Below are 22,587 nucleotides of genomic sequence, written 5' to 3'. Positions count from 1 at the left end.
GGCATTCTTTGAGGAATGCATGATCTATGATCCACTACATAATATCTATCTGGTAGAAATAGATATTTGGTGCAGGTACTTGGATGATTGCTGGATGGTGTGGCGGGCAGATGTGAGGTATTTACAGGAATTTATGGAATATCTCAACCAAAACATATGGGGAATTGAGTTTACAGTAACATACGATCTTCAAAGCATTAATTTTTTGGATGTTACTGTTACTAGAAACACAGACCACACGTTGAACACTAGATCTTATCATAAATACCCTCAATACAACACTTTGTTACATGCTTCTAGCATGCACCCAGGCCACACCATCCGCAACATCCCCAAGTCACAGTTTATGGGCATTAAACGTCTGAGTTCAACACAGGGTGATTTCAACCGGGATGGTTTGGATCTCTATCACCGGTTTGCAAACAGGGGTTATAGACACCAAGACATCCTCAATGCCTGGAATTGGACTAATAATATTGAGAGACAAACTTTGTTACTGTATCAATCTAAACCTAGGGATTGTTCTATGAATACCACTCGGTTCATCACCACCTTTGGCAGAAATTCCAATGCCATCAAGGGTATCATCAACAGACATTGGAATATTCTTATGGCCAATGAATACTTGAGAACAATATTGGATCAACAATGCCATTTCTCCTACAGGAGAGGCAGAACTCTTGGCTCTCTCTTTTCACATTTCAAACATATAGAAAGTGGGGGAGTGATACACCAACAAATGACTATGTCTGGTGATATATTAGTAGGCACATTTCGATGTGGCCATTGTGGTTCATGTAAACAAATAAATAAGAGTAAGGAATTTAGCAGTCGTAATACCAGTAAGGTGTACCAATGCAGAACATTTGGCAACTGTAGCAGTAGTTGGGTGGTCTATTTGGCAACATGTCGGTGTCAAGCTTTCTATGTAGGCCAAACTTCTAGACCACTAAGAACACGCATCAACGAACATAGATCAGATATCAAAACCAGGAAGGAAACCAATGCCTTATATAGGCATGTTTTGAAACATCCTGAAGAACAGTTTTCTTTTGTAATCATTGACAGAATTTTGGGGGATCGTAGCAAGCCCCAGGGATGGCATAGAATACTTACTCATAAAGAACAACATTGGATTATTACACTGGGTGCCTTATTCCCTCCTGGATTGAATGACCATTTGTAAACATGGAGATGTAGGTTGGTTCAGTTCATTTTCTGTTTATATCAAATGATGTATATACTTAGTTTACACCATGAATTTCATGAATATTGGTTTATAATAATCTGTATGCCTCTATCTTTCATATCTTTCTACAGTTTTTCCTATGTGTCATATAGGATCCGATGAAGGACAGCCATTGGCATATCGACATACCTGCTTCAATTACAGCTGCAGGAACTTTATTGGAACATTGGATTAAGCATGAATTTTCCAATTCGGCCACATCATTATTTGTTAATCACAATTTTTCTGTTGGAACCATCATTGCACCTTATTCATGCTGTGGATGGGACTCTTTGGTTATGACAATATTTATGATATATGTCTTTAGCATAACTAGAATTTCAGGTATGCTACACTGATTATATTCAGGTTTCATAATTCTACATGTGGGGATTAGTCCAGAATATATTTTTCATCTTTTATTTTTCAATTCCTTATTCATATGCTATATTTGGTATATATTGTTAAGTCATGACTGCATTTATTTTCATGCATTACTGCAGGTTACATTTTGTGTACTATCTCTTTAATTATTTATTGGTTGCATTCTCCATTTGTCTTTCAGGTGGGGTGTGTATATAAATGGATTGTATTTTTGGTGAACTGTTTATAGACTGAAGAAGAGATTGGTTGCCGAAACCGGTCTGTTTAATTAAAGTCTTATTATTCAGCTATTTTCATGTTTTCGATTTAATTTTTCTATTTTTATTACTTCTGGATCGCATATTGCTGGCTTAAAGAAATGTATACCATCAGTAAACCCATACCTTTTAACTGATGAAACTGGCAAAACATACTGCAAGTTACAAAAAAAAAACATTAATGGCAACAATAATGTGCGATGACATGCATAGGTTGTATGAAGGCACCTCTAGCAGTTTAGCGATCTTTAATATTTCTAGTTAGTTACACCATAATTTGCCAAGACCACCACTATAAATCTTGGCGCACACACAAGATTTTTTCAATACTATGAATCTTGCTGATTTACTAGAATTAGTCCAAACTTTAGTAAATGTTTACAGCTACAAGAACTGATCAACCAGACTATAACTGTCTAGGACAAAAGGCATGGAACTAAAACTATCAAACAAAAACAGAGCAATAGCATGTAAGTAAGCAATATATACATAAACAATATTCACTGATAAAGAAAGCATGAAGAGGTTATCAGTCCTAGTCCAAAATATAGACTACATATAAAAAAACAAAGACAAGTTTGTTAAATAATTACAATTTATTCTCTAATAAGTTATTTATACAACAATGCCTTTTCATGTACCTTACAATGTTATGTATTCTCCAAACAGTTCAGACAGTAAGCAGATTCTTTCCATTTTGGATCAAAATTTGTGTACTGTCTTAACCTCCTCCATATTCTCCCCAACAGGATCCCATTAAAGGGCAATATTCCAATAGCGTAGGATCCAGCGGGCAGGTCCATGCTAACCTGTCAATTAGAAGGTGAGCAATTGTAAGCAATGACTTGAGTGGCTGAAAATAAGTAAAGCAATGCACAGTTTTTGGGGTCAAGGAACCAAGTCAAAACAGTTAGTGGCTCTTGTTTTGGCTTGAACATGTGATCTGTTACAATTTTGCTCTCTCATCCTTTTAGGATAGGTGGAGATTCTTCCGAAAACAAATATATTTGTTTGGTCAAGTCTGTTTCTTTGCTGAATACTCCCGTTTTGATAGAATTTAATTCTTAGTTTTTGTTATTTTCTTTTTCTGCAGATACTTACTCAGAAGATACTTACAGATGCAGATACTTTGTAAAACTGTAGTGCTGAAATAAAGTTTTGAATGAAAGGTTGTTGCCCTTTACTGAGAGTTATGGTTGGGTTTAAAGTGATGAAGCAAAATTAACATAATTTCTGTTGGGGGATTACTGTAATCAAATGCATTTGAAAAGTGCAGCAGCCATAAACCTTTTTGCTTTGAAACCTTATCACTTAATTTTTATTACCTGCATCACTTTCTCACTTTTATTGAAGTTGTGGCAGTGTTAAACTGAACTCGGTGAAGTACTAATTGGAAGATGGGGGAATATAGTTTAATAATGCTCATGTACTGTAATATGTAGTAATCACTGCAGTTTAATAACTGGCTAATAAATAGTTTCAGAAGAGTGTGTATCACCCAGTGAACTCATTGGTTCGCATGTAGATTGTAGCAGGCAGGTTATTCCAGCATCCAACATACATGTTAATGTGAAAAATAACAGTTTACATTAATGTCACCAAAGCCGTAGATGAGGGTGAGGTGGTTTACACAGCCTATCTTGACCTCGCCAAGGCTTTCAACACCATCCCCCATTCTGGAATTATAGCTAAACTAGGCATAAATCCCTATGTCACAAGATGGGTTGCCAACTGGCTTACTGACAGAACCCACATTGTAAAAGTTGCAGACTCCAAATCTGACCTCAAAGCAGTGACAAGTGGAGTACCACAGGGTTCCGTCCTGGGACCTCTCCTGTTTGGTATCTACTTCTCTGAAGTACAGGCTAACACAGAAGGCTTCTGGTTAATGAAGTTCACAGATGACTGCAAACTAGGAGACATAGTCAAGTCCCCAAATGATGTGGACATCCTACAGAAGAGCCTCGCTGAGACAGATGCCTGGTATCAGAGCCATGGCCTCAAGCTCAATGCCAAAAAGTGCAGTGTCATGCCCTTTGTTAAAAACTCTGTACCCATGAACTACCACATAGGCAGCAATCTACTTAACACCGAATGTGTGATAAGAGACCTTGGGACCCAGGTGGACAGTAGTCTCTCCTTTGATAGTCACATCACCACAGTAGTCAGGAAGTCCTTCTACGTGGCACACCTCATCATAAAAGGGTTCTCATCCAGGAAAAAAGAGGTCATTGTTCCCTTCTACTTGACACTCATTAGACCCATTATAGAGTACAACGCACCTTTTGGAATGTACCTCACAAGACATCTGCATCAGCTGGAAAGGCCACAGAAGTACCTCACAAAGAGGATTACTGGCCTCAAACAAATGCCCTACACTGACCACCTCAAAAAATTATAACTTTACTCCATAGCATATCACCTACTTCGAGGTGATCTCTGCCTAACATATAAAGCTATGTCAAACCCAGAGCTGTTGGACATGCTACACCTAAAGAAATCCCAATCCCTCCGAGCTACATGCTCTAGGGACCTAAACCTTGTCACCACAATAAACAGGACTTGCTGGAGGGATAGATTCATGTCCCAGAGACTTCCCATACTCTGGAACAGGCTACCCATCCATGTCAAGCAAAGTTCTTCATTAGCACTCTTCAAGAAAAATCTTGATGAGTGGATGGGAAATAGGAAATACACCCCGGGGATCACTTCTGTGTCTCTGCTCGACAGTGGCACAGGAAAATAACTTTCTTGGGTGACGTAAGCCAGGGAACCTTGTTGGCTAGGCTTACATAGGCCCTTGGGCCAATAGCCTAGTACCTACCTATGAACCTATGTAATTTTATTTTGTATTTGTAAAGGATAAACTTTTATACAAATTCTTATACATTACCTACTGTCACAGCTTTTCTCCTGGGGCCTCATAGCAGCAGAGTTTGCCCAGTCGGACTTTCCCAGTCATCCAACTATGAATAAATAAAAGTTCAAAGTGCAAAGGAAGAGAGAGAGAGGTGCATCAAACCTTGCATAGTTGCAACAAAAGCCACAATGTCTGAATTTACAGTATGTAGTCACAGGCTTGCAGTTTTCCACATTTGCTGACTAGATGGAGGAATAATGAATTGTATTATGAATTTTATAATGAATTGTATAATGACTTGTATTATGAATTGTATAATAAATTGTATTATTGATCTGTAATGTCATTGGGTCTACTATTGCATTTCCTTTAAACTGGACACTGTGGGCAGTCACTTGGTATTCAAACAAATTTCTTAAGGTTGTATGAGTTTATAGCTCAAAGTATAGTCATTCAATGCAAAACACTTATGTTCACTCTTATGCCAAACTAAAAAAATCTGGATTCAGTATCTTTGAACTACGTTTTATTCTTTCTTTGAAAGTCTTGAGTTGTTTCAAAGACAGTATCACAGTTTCCTTAGAAACTTTAGAAAATATACTTTGTCATAAAATATCAGCACACTTGCTGTTAACCAACCCCCCCATAACCTGAGATAACTGTGACTTGGATTGTTTAATGTGCTCACAAGGATCATGCACTTATTTATCTAAATACATTCCAAATTAACATGACATCAATGGAAATCTAAGCCACCCTACTCAGAACAAACAAAACAGCAGCAAAATGCAGCAACTTGCATTATTGAAAACACAGTGTAAATTATTACTTATCAATAAGCTCTTTAAAATATAATACACACACACACACACACACACACACACACTGATGTCATTATGCAATCCCCTGCACATTGATGACATTGCGGGATACTCTGGTGATGCCTGATGATGCCAGCCATAACTTAAAAGTGAAGACAAAAAAAAATGGAACTTGAAGGGGACAATTGAAAATTCATGGCACCCTATTATTTTGCTCACAAAACTGGTAAATACCGAGGAATTCTGTATGGTTGAGGGGTATGATGCATACAAATTTGTCTCATGATGTGTTTGTATTATTAGACATGCATTTTGCAAGCTGTAATGTAGTCATGTTACAGTTCTCTTGTATGGACCATTATTCTGGCTATGTGAGGCACCTGTGTCATGTGTGTTAAGGGTTAGTCAGTGTGGTATTTGGTCTTGCCATACGATGTCACTGATACACATGGCACAGTCTAGTAGGCATCTGCCGTGATGAATTTCTGATCTGATATCCATTATGTGTTTGCTGCTCAGTTCTTTATATGCTTGTACAAATATGTACCGTATATGCTAGTGATTCATTATTTTACTTTACAGAACAATGTGAATAGCTGTCTGCTGTCATAGATTGTGCATGTTGTACCAACACACAGTGGGAGATACTCACAGCAGAGTGGCATGAGATAAAGACTGCTATGGAATAGGTGATGGAACCAATGTATTAGGGTAATACTGCACTCTGGAGGGTGTAAAGCATGATAACACAACCCAATAAGACATATAGGATTTCTGTAATTATGAATGGACTGAAGATTTGGTCAGCAACTGACCTAGAGCAGACCTAGTGGGGAAAGACAGCTCCCTCCACTGAGCATCTGCCACTTGTGGATGTGCATTTCCACACAGATGCATGTCAGGGTTCAGAGGCACTATCAGACAGGATATATGATACGATACACAGAGGCAACATCCTCTGCTGCTATCCTATCTGGTGACTGTAGTTACAGTGACTTTCTGTCTTCAATGTCAGTACTGTCTGATGGTTACCTACAGTGGCCATCCCTGTAGTCTCCATTATAGCACACTTCCTGAACCATCAAATACCTCCACACAAGCCAGCCTTCATCTGCACAGTTATTATTATGGCATTGTCTTGGCCGGGGACTCTGATAACAAGTAGTCATTGGTGGCACTTTGAAAGTTTGGAATTGTGTCATGCTATCAGTATTTTGTGTGACTCTATTTTAATGACACTTTTTTCTTCTTCATTTTTAGGGTCCACTGTGTTCTGAGAATAACTTTTTTGATATAATACTGTGTTCATTTTATAACTGTGTAATGTGGGTACCACTTCATTGTGTAGAATGTTAGCACCCTTATATCACATTTTGTATAGCATTCTGTTCATGCATCTGAAAGATATGTGACATCTATGTTATGTTGTAATTGTACAGCCACACCTATGTGCATTATGTGAGCCTGTGCAAGACTTGTGTCCATATGGCAGAGGTGTTTCTTGACAATATATTTCACCTTACATATGACACCTTTTGTGTTACAGCCTGATTATGACTGTACAACGTACAGGGGGTTCTTACCTGTATGTGCACTGTTTGGGTGCAGCTACTGATTCTGACAAGGCAACAATGGCTTGCTGGCCTGGAGCTATGGTAAAATACAATAGGAAGGCAATGAAGGGCATTTTTATGTATTGAGTGAAACTGGTTTTATGGAATGGTACTGGGATGATCAACCCAGATAAGAAAAACAGAGTACTGATGCATATGAATCAATTTTGCTGATGGATTGTGGCATTGTAACAGATACTCATTGATAGAATACCACTCCAAATGATGAGCTCCATTGACAGGCAGCATGTATGCAATGAACAAAGAGATGAGACCAAGACCCGACATACAGCTCAGTCAAAGGGGTAAGAATTTTAGGAGGTAAAATCTGCCACAGTGTGCTGGGTGCACCCAGACAGGTAACAGACAAAGCAATCCAAAACTATATACAATATTCCATGATACAATCTTAATCACTTGATTAGCATACTATGATCCTAAGTATGAAATGACTTAGACATCATTTAGGACCAAGATTGAATAATTCCAGTAATCTGTTGCCATCACTAAGCCATTTAACACTCTAATGAGAACAGCCTCTATGCTGAGTCCAAAATGACAAGGATCTAAGACTATGATTGGTTAGACATGAACAAAAATAGGTATAAACCATCCTCTCTATCATCCTAACAATAAATGAGAAGCTTGAAACATGGTGATAATTCTCCAGAATATCCAAACCCAATGCTATTTTTAGTTTATTTTTTAATTTACTTTTTGAGACTTGGGTAATTAAAATCTTGCTTAACAATTATGAAAAAAACTCCTGTCCTCAAAGAGGAGCAAACAGTCTTTACAATAATTGGACTCCAACAAGTAAGGCAAGTCTTTGAGAATATTAGACTATCACCTGATTTGCAAGTGGTCGAATGCATATCTGAAATCATAGTCATATGCTCAATTGTAGACTATATACTTAAACTCAGTCCAGCATGTCTGGATTACCCATCTCAGTCATTCTACAATCCCTTATGGTCAAATTCTGGGATAAGAAATGTCTGATTAAGGATATATTGTAGGCAAGGAACCATGTGCCTTGTTAACACTGAGCAACTGAAAAAAATAAGTCTGAGTAGCTAAATAAACTGGGCTGCACAGCCTACTAACCCCCCCCCCCCCAAAAAAAATAAATAAATAAATAAATAAAAGATAACAGCTGGACACGTCAATGCAGTAGAGATCCTATTTGATATGAAAAAAAACTACTTTCAGAGATCACTGTCTGATAATGAGTATAAAGCTCATCCAGAACAGAAAAAGTGTATCCTTGAGTGAGAGCTTTCCCATCATTTCTTCCAAGCTGTATCACAGTGTATGTACGATTCTGAGTTCATGACCACACTATGATTCGTGATTAACTGCTCTAGGATCTAGTCTAGAGTATCTTGTGAATTCCAGTAACAATCCTATTATATACTGAACATGAGGAGAAACAGCACAGCTTCAAAATTTGTTATATAATATTCTCCATGCAAACTTCCTAAGTCTATAAACAATCTGGCATAATCATGAAAGATATCCTTGCTATTGCTCTGTACAATATTAATAATTTGTTTGTATGACTTTTCCTGAATGTATACAGGGACAGAGTCATTCCTAAGTTCACCTGTGCAAAATGACAAAATATTATGACTTCAAGTAGTACAATTTAAAATAGGATCATACACTTATTGATATATTTATGTCTTAGGAGTTCTTTACTCAGTGACTTTACTGGTTCCCCAAGTGTAACAATGTGCACAGTTTGCGTCATTTTGCCCCTGTCAATCAACAGTACATTGAGACACAATACACTTTTCACTTGTGTTAGCTTAAACTCAACTTTTTTTTAAATTTTCAACTCTCTTTGTCAGCAGAGTGACTCACTGTCAAGGGCATCTAAAGCAGTTCCAGACAGCTGGTTAGCTTTGTCATTGTTTAGCATGTAAATTATTTTGAAAACTTTTTTCTGCTACTTTTGAAAATGATTTTATCACATCTGTAAATCTGCTTAAATGCAAGGCAATGCATCCTCTTATGCTTTTTAGCCACATATACCACACTCTAAATACATCCATGAAACTTCAGGGGCTTCTATAATAGTCTCTCTCCAACCCTGAGTTCTATGAACAGCCATTGTCCTACAGTTTCTGTTAACAGGGTTTATCGTTCTATTGTCATCACATCTGTGGTCACTCTAATCACATTAGATGTTAAAAGGCAGTGTAGAAGCCATATTATGCTTTCTGAATGTTTACTGTTTCTAGCAAGTGATAGCACAACCTGCAGGAGATGTAAATATTAACGAAAAAGTGGAGGTAAACATCTCACATCAGACCACTATCAGTAAGCATCAAACAACCACACCACCACATCGGGCACAGCACACAACTGAGACTGTAAAGAAACAGATTACCAAAACCTCCTAAAATACTCTAAACAATCTTAGCCTTTAGCACACCAAACACCTACTCCTTCTCCATTTCTACATTCTGCAACTCCACACAGGTCATCCAAGAATAAACAGGAAAGCAGGCCTAAGCCAATAAGAATTGCTGTCTCTGTAGCCACATAGGGAAATGTCTTAATCGCAGGTGACTCCACACTCACCAGCTTGGACAAAAAGGTATAAGAATGACCTTGTGGTGTTTAAAGTGGGTGATAATCACCACAGGCGCTTCATCCAGAGGGACATGCAGAGATACATGATGGAATTTAACATGCATGTGGTAGAGGTTGGAAGAGCACTTGTCTGGAGTAGTATTTTGCCTTTACAAAAACTGAGGCCTAGATTCTAAGGCAGAATAGAGTTTAACAACTGACTAAGAAGTTTTTGTTGGCCTGGGATTACATGGCAGATAAGACTTCATGTTTTGCCAGGGATGACTTATACCTCTCATACCAGGACTTCCACATACTGGCTAAATAAAGCCTTTCTGGCCTCTACAGAGACATTGTTAAGCAGAATCTCCCTACTCGACTTTCATTCATAAACTCAAACCCAAATTCAGTCAATATCATTGTGTAACTACTCCATGTTAGGAGTCTAAACAGAAAGATGACAGTGCTTAAGGCCATCCTGCAACTCAAACATTGATTTATGTGTAGTTACTGAAACATGGTTTCAGTGCAATAACAGTACTCCCTCTATACTTGAGGTTAGTGCCTATTATGACTTCAGACCTCTGGATAATTGTGGGGAATATCTGTATTTGTCAGAAACACTAACCTTATGCCAAACTACCCACAACCTAACATAGAGCTCTTGGAGATCCAGATCACCTTTAAATCTGATTATGACTTCACTGCAGGCTAGAGATCCCCACAGCGCTACCGAAAAATCATGAAAATTACCTTAATATTTTGAGGGGTTAAATTCTCTTTCAAGCTTAATGATACCAAATTAAACATTATTAGGGGGCCTTTCTGTGGCAACCCTACTTCATGTACATTTATGCAAAATTACCAACAATTTCCTACAAATAGACCCAGCTGAGTGGGCTGCTACATTCACATTCAGTTTTTGCCATTATCTAAACAGCTGCATAGAGAAGTCTGTACCTACCCACCCTAAATATATTAAGTTCAGGAATAAACCTCTGTTCTGGAAGTCCCCTATTAATACTGTATAACAAAAGAAGAAAAATGAAAAGTGTCATAAAATCTTTATTCCCCTACCCTCAGTATCACACTGAAACATGCCAGCAAGAGCTCTATTAGGAAATGTAAATCAGAATATGAACTTTAGGTCATTACAGATACCAAACAAAGTTACAAATCTTTCTTTGGTTATGTCAGGAAATTAAGGAATATTCAACAATGAAACAAGATCAACTTTATCATCAATCACAAGGATATAGCCAACATATTAGCAAACAAATTTAATGATATTTTTACCCCTTCTACCCACATTGTTGCCCCTACTATCCCCGAGAATGCAGTTTCCCCTGAAATCACTTTGGAACAAGTCCTAGAATCCTCAACAAAGGCTAGAAATAATATTCTCATGGGACCAAACATACCAGGCTGTATTCTCATAGGTGCCAAGTATGCATTACCCGAGCCTCTGCTTTAACTGTTCAGCCTCAGTCTGTCTACTGAGGTTGTTGCTAATGCCCAAAGAACAGCCACTGTGACTCCTTTGGACAGTGGTGGCCCTTTTACAGACCCAGGTAATTATAGACCCATCGAGCTCAAGTTTTACTTACAAAGGCATGTAACTTATAGCAGGACTTAGACAGACATAGGTAATTTAACTAATCGAGACTCCTCTCAGTTTGATTTTGCAAAGGGCAAATCCTCTCTCTTGAACTTAGAAAACTTACTTGAAAAGATTACAGAGGTTGTAGATAGTGGTCATTATGTGCACACTGTGAAGTTTGGCCTGAGCGAGGCTTTTTATGCTATCCCTTCATGCTGGTAACATTTAAAAGTTAGACATACTTACTGCAAACTCCTGTGTTTTTCACAGGATTACAAAGTGGCTATCTAACAGATCCCAGGTAATGAGCATTGCTGATACCCTTTCTGAATGCAAAATAGTAATTATCAGGGAATCATAGGGATGATTGCTAGGCCTATCCTGTTTGGCATTTATTTAGCAGACATCCTAGCCAACCCTCCTGAAGTCTGTTTGATCAAGTATGCTGATGACTGAAAGATGGGCACTGTTCTCCACATCCACTGATACTAAACTGTTCCAAAAAGGGATGGAACATGGATAAACCTTGTGTACTGAAAACAGTCTCAAACTAAATGCAGAAAAAAGGGAGCAGTTGGCAAAAATATTGTTCCACCACATATGTTATAAGGGGTCTATATTATGTGATCGAAGAATCTCTTCTTCGAACACACAATAATCGACATATATACAGTGAATGCTGTAAACGTGAACAGCCACGTCCTTGAGTTGCCCGTTATTGGGCATTCCCCTTTTCTTCAACATAGTGCAATCTTGGAGTTGGTATATTTAGTTAAGGGGGTGTGAGGGGCATAATTAATTAGTGTATTAAAGTTTTTTTTTTTATTTTACAGCAACGTGAATTTTTTCCTGAGGAAAAAATTTGAGGATGTGGCCATTTGCGGTTTACAGCATTCGCTGTATATGTGTTGATTATGTGTTTGAATAAGAGATTTTTCGATCACATAATACAGACCCATTAAAAGTGGTAGCTCTCTTTAAACAGATACAGTAATAAGAGACTCGGGTACTTGCAAGGAAGACTCTCTCTCATTCAATCATGTTTCTACCACAGTAAGAAATCCTTCTACATGGCCCAGTTAATTTCCAAGGCAATATGTTCAAGATCCAAAGAAGTCATCTTGTAGTGTACTCTTCTCATCAGACACATCATCAAATACAATGATCCCTTGTATATTGCTCAACCTGAAAAAAAATAATTTTGAACAAAAATAATTAATGGCCTTTAATTCTTTATCCTACTGATTAGTACAATCTTCTTTATAGTGAGTAGCTTTCTGGCTGCTCCAAGGTGACCCATGTCTCACTTTTCAAGCCACGAAAGACCCAGTCCTGTTTGATGACCTATTTTTTTCCCAAAACCAGTGGCGGTACAAATATTCATATTAGTGAATTAAATTTACATCAACAAATGAGACTATCTAGAGGAATAGGCTCCAAATTCAAAGTATTACAAGAATAAGTTACCACTGCAGGCCAACTCAAGTGCTACTTTGTCTGGCTTTTAGGCAAGTACTTATGATTGGATGAGTAGATATAAATTTTCACCAGGATTATCTTGTGTTAGTCTGTTTTATTTGGGAGGCAAGGACCATGAAGCATCATAAAGGAAGGCCAGTACCTTTAAATATGTCTACATTAGGGTATACTTGGCTAGGCCTCTTAGGATCCCTGTGACCCAATACTTTATCCAGGGCCTATGACAAACTCTTCAGTAACATCTGGCCTATAGCCTCACAAATATCCTTTACATCAGTTACTCTCTAACCCTCTTTTTTTCAACACTCTAACATATGAAAAAACTCTTGACATCAAATTCGCTATAACCCAAAGTATCATAAGATCCACCTAATACTATATAGACATGGAAGTGGAGTACTCTCACCTCACAGTACTCATCTTTAACCTGTCACTTACCTCAAAGACTGTCCCCTGCCAGTTCAAGCATGATTTTTACACCTTTCTAAAATTCCCACACCTGGGGCAGCAAGTGACTTCAGGCCTATTGAAAAAATGACTCATAGTAAAATAGTCAATATCAGAATATATTAAAAATATATTCACACACAACACCAACATGGTTTCAGGATTAAATGCAGCATAGTAACTGCATTATATTACTTTACTAATGATATTTTCAAAAATATGAGCAACAGTCTTCTAACAGGGACTCTTTGTATATCTTGAGAGTTCTGAAATCACAAATCATTCAAAACTCAGTGTGTGGCTTCTCTGTGAAGGTCTGAATTTGAGAATTACCTGCAAACTAGAACAGTCACTATTTCTGCGAATTTAAATTAAAATTTTCTTATCATAGGGGTAAAAGTATAAAGGATTTTTTGGTGAAAAGTAGGTTTACTTTACCCCCAGATAGGATATTATATAATGTGAAAAATATGGGGACTTACCAGTGTGGAAAATGTAAAGCATGCAATTTTATTGTTCCCTGTTTTGAATATATTAATAACATTTTATTCAAAACTAATAATGTTTTCCACTGCAATTCGGAGAGAGTAATATATGCACTTCGGTGTCCTTGTAATAAATTTTATATAGGTGAAACCAAGAGAGGTTTTAAGCTTAGGCTTTTAGAACATATAAGAGACATTCACAATAAAAAAGAAAGCTCTGTAGCCATGCATTTTTTAAATTTTCACAATAGTGAGAGTAAGGGGCTACAAGCGACTGTTTTAGAACAAATATTTGATTATAATTATAGGAATGTGAATGTTAAACAATTGTTGCTACAAAAAGCTATATATATTTTAAAGTTTAAAACCTTATATCCTGCTGGTCTAAATGAAGATTTTAATTGGAGAATGCTGGTTAATTGAATGGAATTATATTAGTAAATTGTTTAATTGTAGTAATTGATGTATTGTTTGATTATAAAGTGTGTATGGTTTTGTATGATTTGTACTCCTTGAAGGCTGTGGCCGAGACGTCAGAGTTTTAATAAATTGTGCTTTTGGTGGATCTACCTTGGTTGTTTCTTCTGGTTTGCTTCTGTGGTTGTTTCATCTATGTCGACTGATCCACATTTGCATCTTCCTCGAGTTTTTCGTGACACTATGGATGGTAGTCAGCTGTCTTTGGATAATTTCCTGAGTAATTCTTCAGAACATGGTGAGCGTCAACCATTGCATAGAACTGCTACTGAAAAAAATGTGCCTGTTTGGGAAAAATGGGAAGATGACAGACGTAAGCATTTTCCCAACCCTTTTTCGAATGTGGGCAGAAAGATACCTTTGTCAATCAATGCTGAAAGTAATCATTATTTGAAGAATTGGAAAAGAAAATGTGGAAAGAAACGGCCACTTTTTTCAATATATGTGGTTTACAAAAATACATAGATACTGAAATTACACCTAGGGGACTGAGAGTGTTTAAAGACCCTACTACTCCTTTTAATCTGTCTTTAGATTCTGATATTGTGTTTCATAAACAGTGGGTGGCTGCAGCACATCAATGTGTAACCGAATGGCTACACATATTAGTTGAGAGAGACCAACTAAAACAAAAAGAATTATGTGCTGACATCAAAAAATTGTGTAATGATATATCTACTAATGTTTCCCCTGCAACCATGGATGAATTTCTTATACAAACAAATGACAAATTGAAGGAATATGAACTAGCCTTAATTGAAAGGAAAAAGGGTAAACTACTCAGGGATTTACGGGACTACGAGTCTAACAAAGCTTTATTCTCTAGAACCAATAGAGTTAGGTTTCAACAGCAAGCTAACTCTATTCATCATCCCAGTTCTTCAGCGTCAGCGTCGGAAGGTGGTTACATGTCATTAGAAGAAGAATATGGGGATTTTGATTATCCTAAACTTCCAGCAGCACAGCAGTCTGAAAACTTTCGTCAAACTTTTCGTCAAGAATCCTACCTTCCTCACAAGGGCGTGCAGGGTCAGAAATGCCAGCGTGAACACAATTATAACTCATCATATGAACAACAAGGACAAGGGAGCTATAAACGAGGTAAATGGTGCCTTTATTCAAGACTCTACACGTGGATATGTTATTAATTTATCTAGACACGTATTTAGTGACTTTGAACTTTCTGTTTTAAATTTGGGACTTAAATTTGTTCCGACAGTCGTATCTAGAGTTCATGACATGCAAAAAGATGTTTATTCATTTGGCAGAAAGTTGCATTTAAAATATTTTTTCAGCCAAATAAGCAACCACTGTGATCAAGATTTTTCGGACGACAGTATTTCTGCTTCCTCTGATAGTCTTTACTCGTGTACATCAGATGAATTTGTTAATGCTTATTCTAAACTTGATACTAATAATGTTCCTTCTACAAGCAAGTTTATTCCAAATGTTTTGAACAGTGATGTTTCTAATTTTGTTAAAATTGTAAATCATTGTATTGAAGCTACACATAATACATTTATGTGCAATAGGAAGAACATAGAATATAATATGCAGTTTAAGGAATGGCAGACTTTGTTGTCACTAAGTAAAAAGAGAGAAATTATTTTTAAACCCTCAGATAAGGGCAACAAACTTGTAGTTCTGAATTCCACAGATTATCTGAATATGTGTATGGAAAATCTCAATGACATCAAAACTTATGAAAGGGTTGATGTTAATTGTTATAGCACAGCTATTTCAGCATATAAGGAACTCATACATAAAGGTCTTAGGTTAGGTTTTTTTTGTAGTAAAGATGTTAAGAATAAATTTCATACAGATGGGTGTTCTATGGCTTTTTTCTATTGTTTACCCAAGATACATAAAAATTTGCAAAGACCCCCAGGGAGACCTATCGTTTCTGGGTGCAATTATTTCCTACACAACTTGGGTATTTTTCTACATAATTTTCTTGTCCCTTATGTTAAACATTTACCATCCTATTTTACTGATGTGTTTGATTTATTAAATAAAATCAGTGACATCAATTGGAATAAATATATGTACTGGGTAACAATTGATGTTAAAAGCCTATACACAAACATTGATCATAGTTTCGGTATTGAAGCTATTAGATTTTTCTTGGGAGATTCCCCACTAACAGAATTTATAGTGGAGTTGATATACTTTTCTTTAACTAATAATTTTTTTGAGTTTAATAACATATACCATCAAAAACAGGGTACAGCTATGGGGGCTGCTTTTGCCCCCATGTACGCAAATCTAGCTATGGGTTTATTTGAATTAGAGTGTATATACAGACATGAGTTTTTTTCATAAACATGCCATCAAATATTTCAGATATGTGGATGATTTGATTCTTTTAGTAGAAGGGGGTAAGTCTCATGTACGACAGTTTATTGCAGATTTAAATGTCAATAGGTTTTCTTTGGAATTTGATGGTTTCAAGATGGGCACCTATATGCCTTTTTTGGATGTAGTACTTGACATCTCTAATGGTACTAATCTTGTGACTTCAGTTAACAAAAAGTTTGCTGGTGGTAATCAGTATGTTCATGGTACCAGTGGACATCCCCCCCATACTATCCAATCTTTGCCCTACGGAGAAATGCTTAGAATTTCTCGTCTTTGTAATAACAAGGAATTATTTGATAATGAATTATATGTATTGTTAGACTCTTTCTCCAAGAGAGGTTATAGTAAGGAAATACTAGAAGATAGTTATAATAAATTTTGTGGGTATAAGAAAAAAGTGTCTACTTTTGCTGATTTTTTGGGGAATAGTAACATACCTAAAAATAAGATGGCTTTAAAGGAAAAAGAAATAGTATATTTTGTAACTACATATGGTTGTTTTACTTCTGAATTTATAAAGATTATTTTACAATTTTGGCAATATTTTTGTTCTTTAAGTAGTGTAAAATCTTGGTTAAATATGGAATTAAAATTTTCTTATTGTAGGGGTAAAAGTATAAAGGATTTTTTGGTGAAAAGTAGGTTTACTTTACCCCCAGATAGGATATTATATAATGTGAAAAATATGGGGACTTACCAGTGTGGAAAATGTAAAGCATGCAATTTTATTGTTCCCTGTTTTGAATATATTAATAACATTTTATTCAAAACTAATAATGTTTTCCACTGCAATTCGGAGAGAGTAATATATGCACTTCGGTGTCCTTGTAATAAATTTTATATAGGTGAAACCAAGAGAGGTTTTAAGCTTAGGCTTTTAGAACATATAAGAGACATTCACAATAAAAAAGAAGAAAGCTCTGTAGCCATGCATTTTTTAAATTTTCACAATAGTGAGAGTAAGGGGCTACAAGCGACTGTTTTAGAACAAATATTTGATTATAATTATAGGAATGTGAATGTTAAACAATTGTTGCTACAAAAAGAAGCTATATATATTTTAAAGTTTAAAATCTTATATCCTGCTGGTCTAAATGAAGATTTTAATTGGAGAATGCTGCTTAATTGAATGGAATTATATTAGTAAATTGTTTAATTGTAGTAATTGATGTATTGTTTTAGTATAAATGCGTGTATGGTTTTGTATGGTTTGTACTCCTTGAAGGCTGTGGCCGAGACGTCAGAGTTTTAATAAATTGTGCTTTTGGTGGATCTACCTTGGCTGTTTATTCTGGTTTGCTTCTGTGGTTGTTTCAACGATTTCTGCAAATGGCTAGTCTAGGTAAAGGTGCTTTCTATGGATCAGACCTTGGTCTAGTACCACTCTATGTCCCTTGAGACCTTATAGATGTAAAATGCCTACAATATGCAGATATTTTAATTATCAGACCTAGTAACTGGATAAATAATTCAGGACTACAGAATTATCTCTTCAATATGGAACTGATTTCAGACCAGCAGCCTCACACTAAACACTCAGAACTCTCTATCATGCTGCTGGGAACTCAACAAAAAAAAGGGCAACCCCATTTTAACCCTACAGGTCCTGATTCACAGTATAGCTATAGTACTCTTGAGAGAAATACCTTGGCCTAACACTTTTCCATATTCTTATGCTTTATACAAATTTTCATAAAATTTCCAAAATATCTCTAGTAACTTCTGTAGGATCTCTGGTTATTTTCCTTGCCATAGGTTCCTCAAGGTTGGCAACATCCCTTGCTACTTTCTGCTAAGTCACCATGCTAAAAGTTTTTGTGCTATGGAGTTATCAAAACAGTTGTTCAACAGAAACCTTTCAGGACTCATGCATATTATCCAAATACTCTTATTTTCTCTCTATCCATCTGCAGTTGCTCCTCCTCTTGTTCTGTGAGAGTCCCCTTACTTTGCAATACTTGAACTTTTGTCAGACCCTCTGAATAATTCCTTCTACTTAATCAGTCATGTGTATCTTACTTTATCTCACTTACTAGCCATCCTTTCTGACGAAGTGTCCATCTTCCCTAATAACGCAAATAATTTCCACAACCTATTCCTTAAATTCCTGTTTTAACAGGTAGGTGAGAAAGTGCCACCATTTCATTTTTATCTTCATTAGTCTATTTTTATCGTCACTTTTATTGGTGCATGATCTGAAATAGATGTGTTGAAGCTTTTAATTAAATGCACACATTCCTGAGAAATATAACTTTTATCTAGTCTAGCTGAATTGCTGCACCTTGGAGAATAAAATACAAATTCTGTTGAGTTCTGTCTGCTGAATTTATATCTTCACTACCAAATATTTTCATAAATTTCTACAGAAATCTACCCTCATTACATTTCCCTTCTAGGTTCCCCTACAATATTGTGACTATTGAAAATCAAGCTCCAGTACCCACCTATAAGTAATATTCCCTGCTAAAATCTGATTTCTGCCAACATGTTCTTAAGGTTCACAGCAGCAGTATTTAGTGGAATATAAATATATGCCAGTGTAATCCTTCTCCCTTGCCAATAGCCCCTTACTACTACAAATTACCTACCTCTGAGACACAGAAAGAAACCTAACTAATGTTAAATAAGCTAAAATCTGTATATGAAATCTCACATCTCCTAGAATCCCAGGTGAGATGAGCCATAGCCATGGGGGTTCTACTGCCTGGCTATACCATGGTCTACCAATGATCTCTTTACACTCATCTGAAACTGAAGTATACTACAGAGAATGAAATACTAACATTTATTCATCTCAGCCCTAATTTAGAATGCCACTGTACTACTATTGAAAAATAAAATGGCTACCAACACAAGAAGGAGCATCCTTACAAACAGATTAAGCCTTAAAAACTGCCGCCCTTTATTCAAAAGTATGGTCTGGATTAGTAGCCGTCGTCCCACCTTTCAATGGGAGCCTTCATTTACACCACTTTAAAGGCTACTATTCAAACTACCATCTTTTTCAACAACTGATCCAGAAATTTGGAACAATCTTCCAGCTATCAGTACAACCTGCAAAAAATCATAACATTTCTAAAAAAAAAAATCTACTTAAAGCAATCACCTACAGCTGTTTCACCAAGTCTGGATAAATACATAGTCCTTTAATTCTTCAACTTAATGCTGCATTGTATTTAATTTAGGATGCTTTGAAACATGCCCTTTACATATCAGACTAACTACTCTTAACTTAGAATATACTATCATCTGTATGCATACCCCCCCATATTTTTCTATATTAAAATCTGTTGCACAGCTTTATGCATTGCTCACTGCTGCACTAAGGAGCACACACAGACGTATATATGTGGAGGTGCTCATTTGTAATCTAACCAAACCTAAAAGCATCTTTCAGTGGCCTTGCACACACACAAAAAAGACAGCACCTTACAAAACACAACTCTGAAAATCGGTCACCCAACTTCCAAGTCTACAAGGCAACACAAAGCACAGCCAAACATTTAGTTATTAGGGATTCCATTGTAAGACATACTAATGCCCTCCTTACCAGGATAAACAAAATAATCACAGTAAGTTGTCTGGAGCCAGGATGTGCCAGATCATCCCTGCACTTGGGTCTTTAAACCACAGTTAGTCCATGCGGGCATAAATGACCTAAGATGTACCTCACTGGACTACATGAAGAGAGACATGATGGAGCTCTCTGAATGTGTCCCAGGTGGGTATGAATCTAGCCTTGAGTAGCATCCTGCCTTCACTAATGATGATGCCACAGCAAAAGCAAAAAAAAAATGGCCAACTTCAAAACTTGGCTTAGTTTCTGGTATCACAACAAGTTGACCCAGTATCTGTCAGCCTGGGGAGACATGATTGACAAACCATGATGCGTGCCAGAGATGGTTTGCACTTGTCACAACTTGGCATGCAGATAAGGACAAAAACTTTACCTAACCCTATAGTTGCCTTTTTTTAGGATGTGCCAAGTTGGTAAACCCTCCAACATAAACATCACTCATGACTACCTGCTGCTGCTCAGTGCTAGGAGATAAATAAAAACCTGCGCTCCCTAATCTGGAGAACACAGACATATTTGCAGTCATAAAAACATGGTTCAGAACCAAAGGCTACAATGCCTTTCATACATTTTAATCCTCTTCAGCTCAGGATAAAGCAAAAGGAGGTGTCGTCTCAGTGTTCATAAAGGACAAGTACACTACTAGACTGGTCTAACATGACTCACTTGAGCTTCTCCATGCCCAACCAACCATAGTTGTGACCTGTTATCATATCCTTGCTAGCTATAGATCCCCTAACAGGAGTCAGGAAAACCACACCTCCTACCTAACCCTACTGGAATCTCAACATTCAGCCTACAACCATGCCTATAGGTGACTTCAACTACCTCTCCATAAACTGAGAGACTTGTATGACCGATAATTCACTTGCTCAGAGGTTTTTGGACTTCAACACAAATATACTGGAGCAACTAGTTAGCTCCCCAACTATAGGTATAAATATCCTAAACCTAGTACTCATGAACATGGGGGGGATGTTGCACCCTCCCAAGCATTAACTCCTCTCTGGTAAGATCTGACCACTAAATGATCTCCTTTAGTATTAAAACTAACCTAGAACTCCCATCAAACTCCAAACCTGTCAAGACATATGCTAAGGCCAATTACCTCAAACTAAGCGACTGCTTATTAAACTTCCAAGCTCCTCCACACGTGGATGATACCGAGGCCTATTCTGAGCTGTACAGAAAAGCACTGTACAACCACATTCTTAGCTGCATAGAGGTGGCAGTACCTCTCTGAGTCAAACCTATGATTACTGGCAAAAATAAACCACCCTGGAGGACTGCTAGCATAAATAGGCTATTTGACAAAAGGAAAAAAATCCTCTCCAAAAACAATAAGGAACAGACAAAACAGTGCAGACACACCTCACCAGTCTAAACAAACAAATTATACAGTTGGTGAAATCTGCCAAAGGAAACTATGAGGCAAAGATAGCCTCCTAGGTGAAGGATAACCATAAGACTTTTTTTAATTATGTTATAACCTCAGGGGAAACACTCAGCAATGTGCAGAATTAATCATGAGTGGCAAACTTACACTCAGCAAACCGGCTTGCCAACAAGTTCAATTCAAACATCTTCCCCGTCACCTCTTAGCACACCCAAAGAAATACCCACAACCATACCCCTACCAGTCATTATGAGGAAACAGGTCTTTACTATGTTCACTAAAGCCAAAAACACAGCCTCCATGGATCACAACATTCCAGGATGCTTCTTAAATAGCTTAAAGCAGAATCTATCAGGGCCACTAGAAAACCTTTTTAACCACAGCCCCAGAAAGGGCTTTGTCCCAGAGGAATGGAGGACTGCAACAGTTGTCACTCTGCACCACAAGGGGGACCCAGGAAACTACAGACCCACAAGCATGACCATTCTTATCTTCATGGCCATGGAGAAAATCATGGACCTTAACATAGGAATTCTCTAAAAACTAGACCAGACCCAATCTGGTTGTCAAAGGTAGGTCTTGCCTTCTCAGTCAGATGAACTTTAAGAAAGTCACCAGGGCCATGGATGAGGGTAAAATGATACACACTGCTTATCTAGACCTGGCCAAAGCTTTCAACATAGCCCCCCACTCAGGGATCATAGCTAAACTGACTGAGTTAGGCATAAACCCTTACATCTTCAGATGGACAGCCAACCAGCTCACTAACAGTGCACGTGTTGTCCAGATGGGTGAATCCACTTCAGATAAGAAACCTTTTACTAGTGGTATCCCACAGGCCTCAATGTTGGAACCCCTCTTGTTTGGTATATACTTCTCTGAAGTGAAGGCCAATGTTGGGGGCCTCTGGCTCACCAGATTTGCTGATGACTGTAAACTGGGAGCAATCACAATCCCCAAATGATGACAGCCTATAAACAGGTTTAAAAATGAGAAACTGGTGCCAAAACCATGGTCTAAGACTA

This window comes from Protopterus annectens, chromosome 1.part0 (assembly GCF_019279795.1).
Source record: "Protopterus annectens isolate FY-2018-M chromosome 1.part0, PAN1.0, whole genome shotgun sequence".
Lineage (NCBI taxonomy): Eukaryota > Metazoa > Chordata > Ceratodontiformes > Protopteridae > Protopterus > Protopterus annectens.
This window is presented reverse-complemented; position numbering follows the sequence as displayed.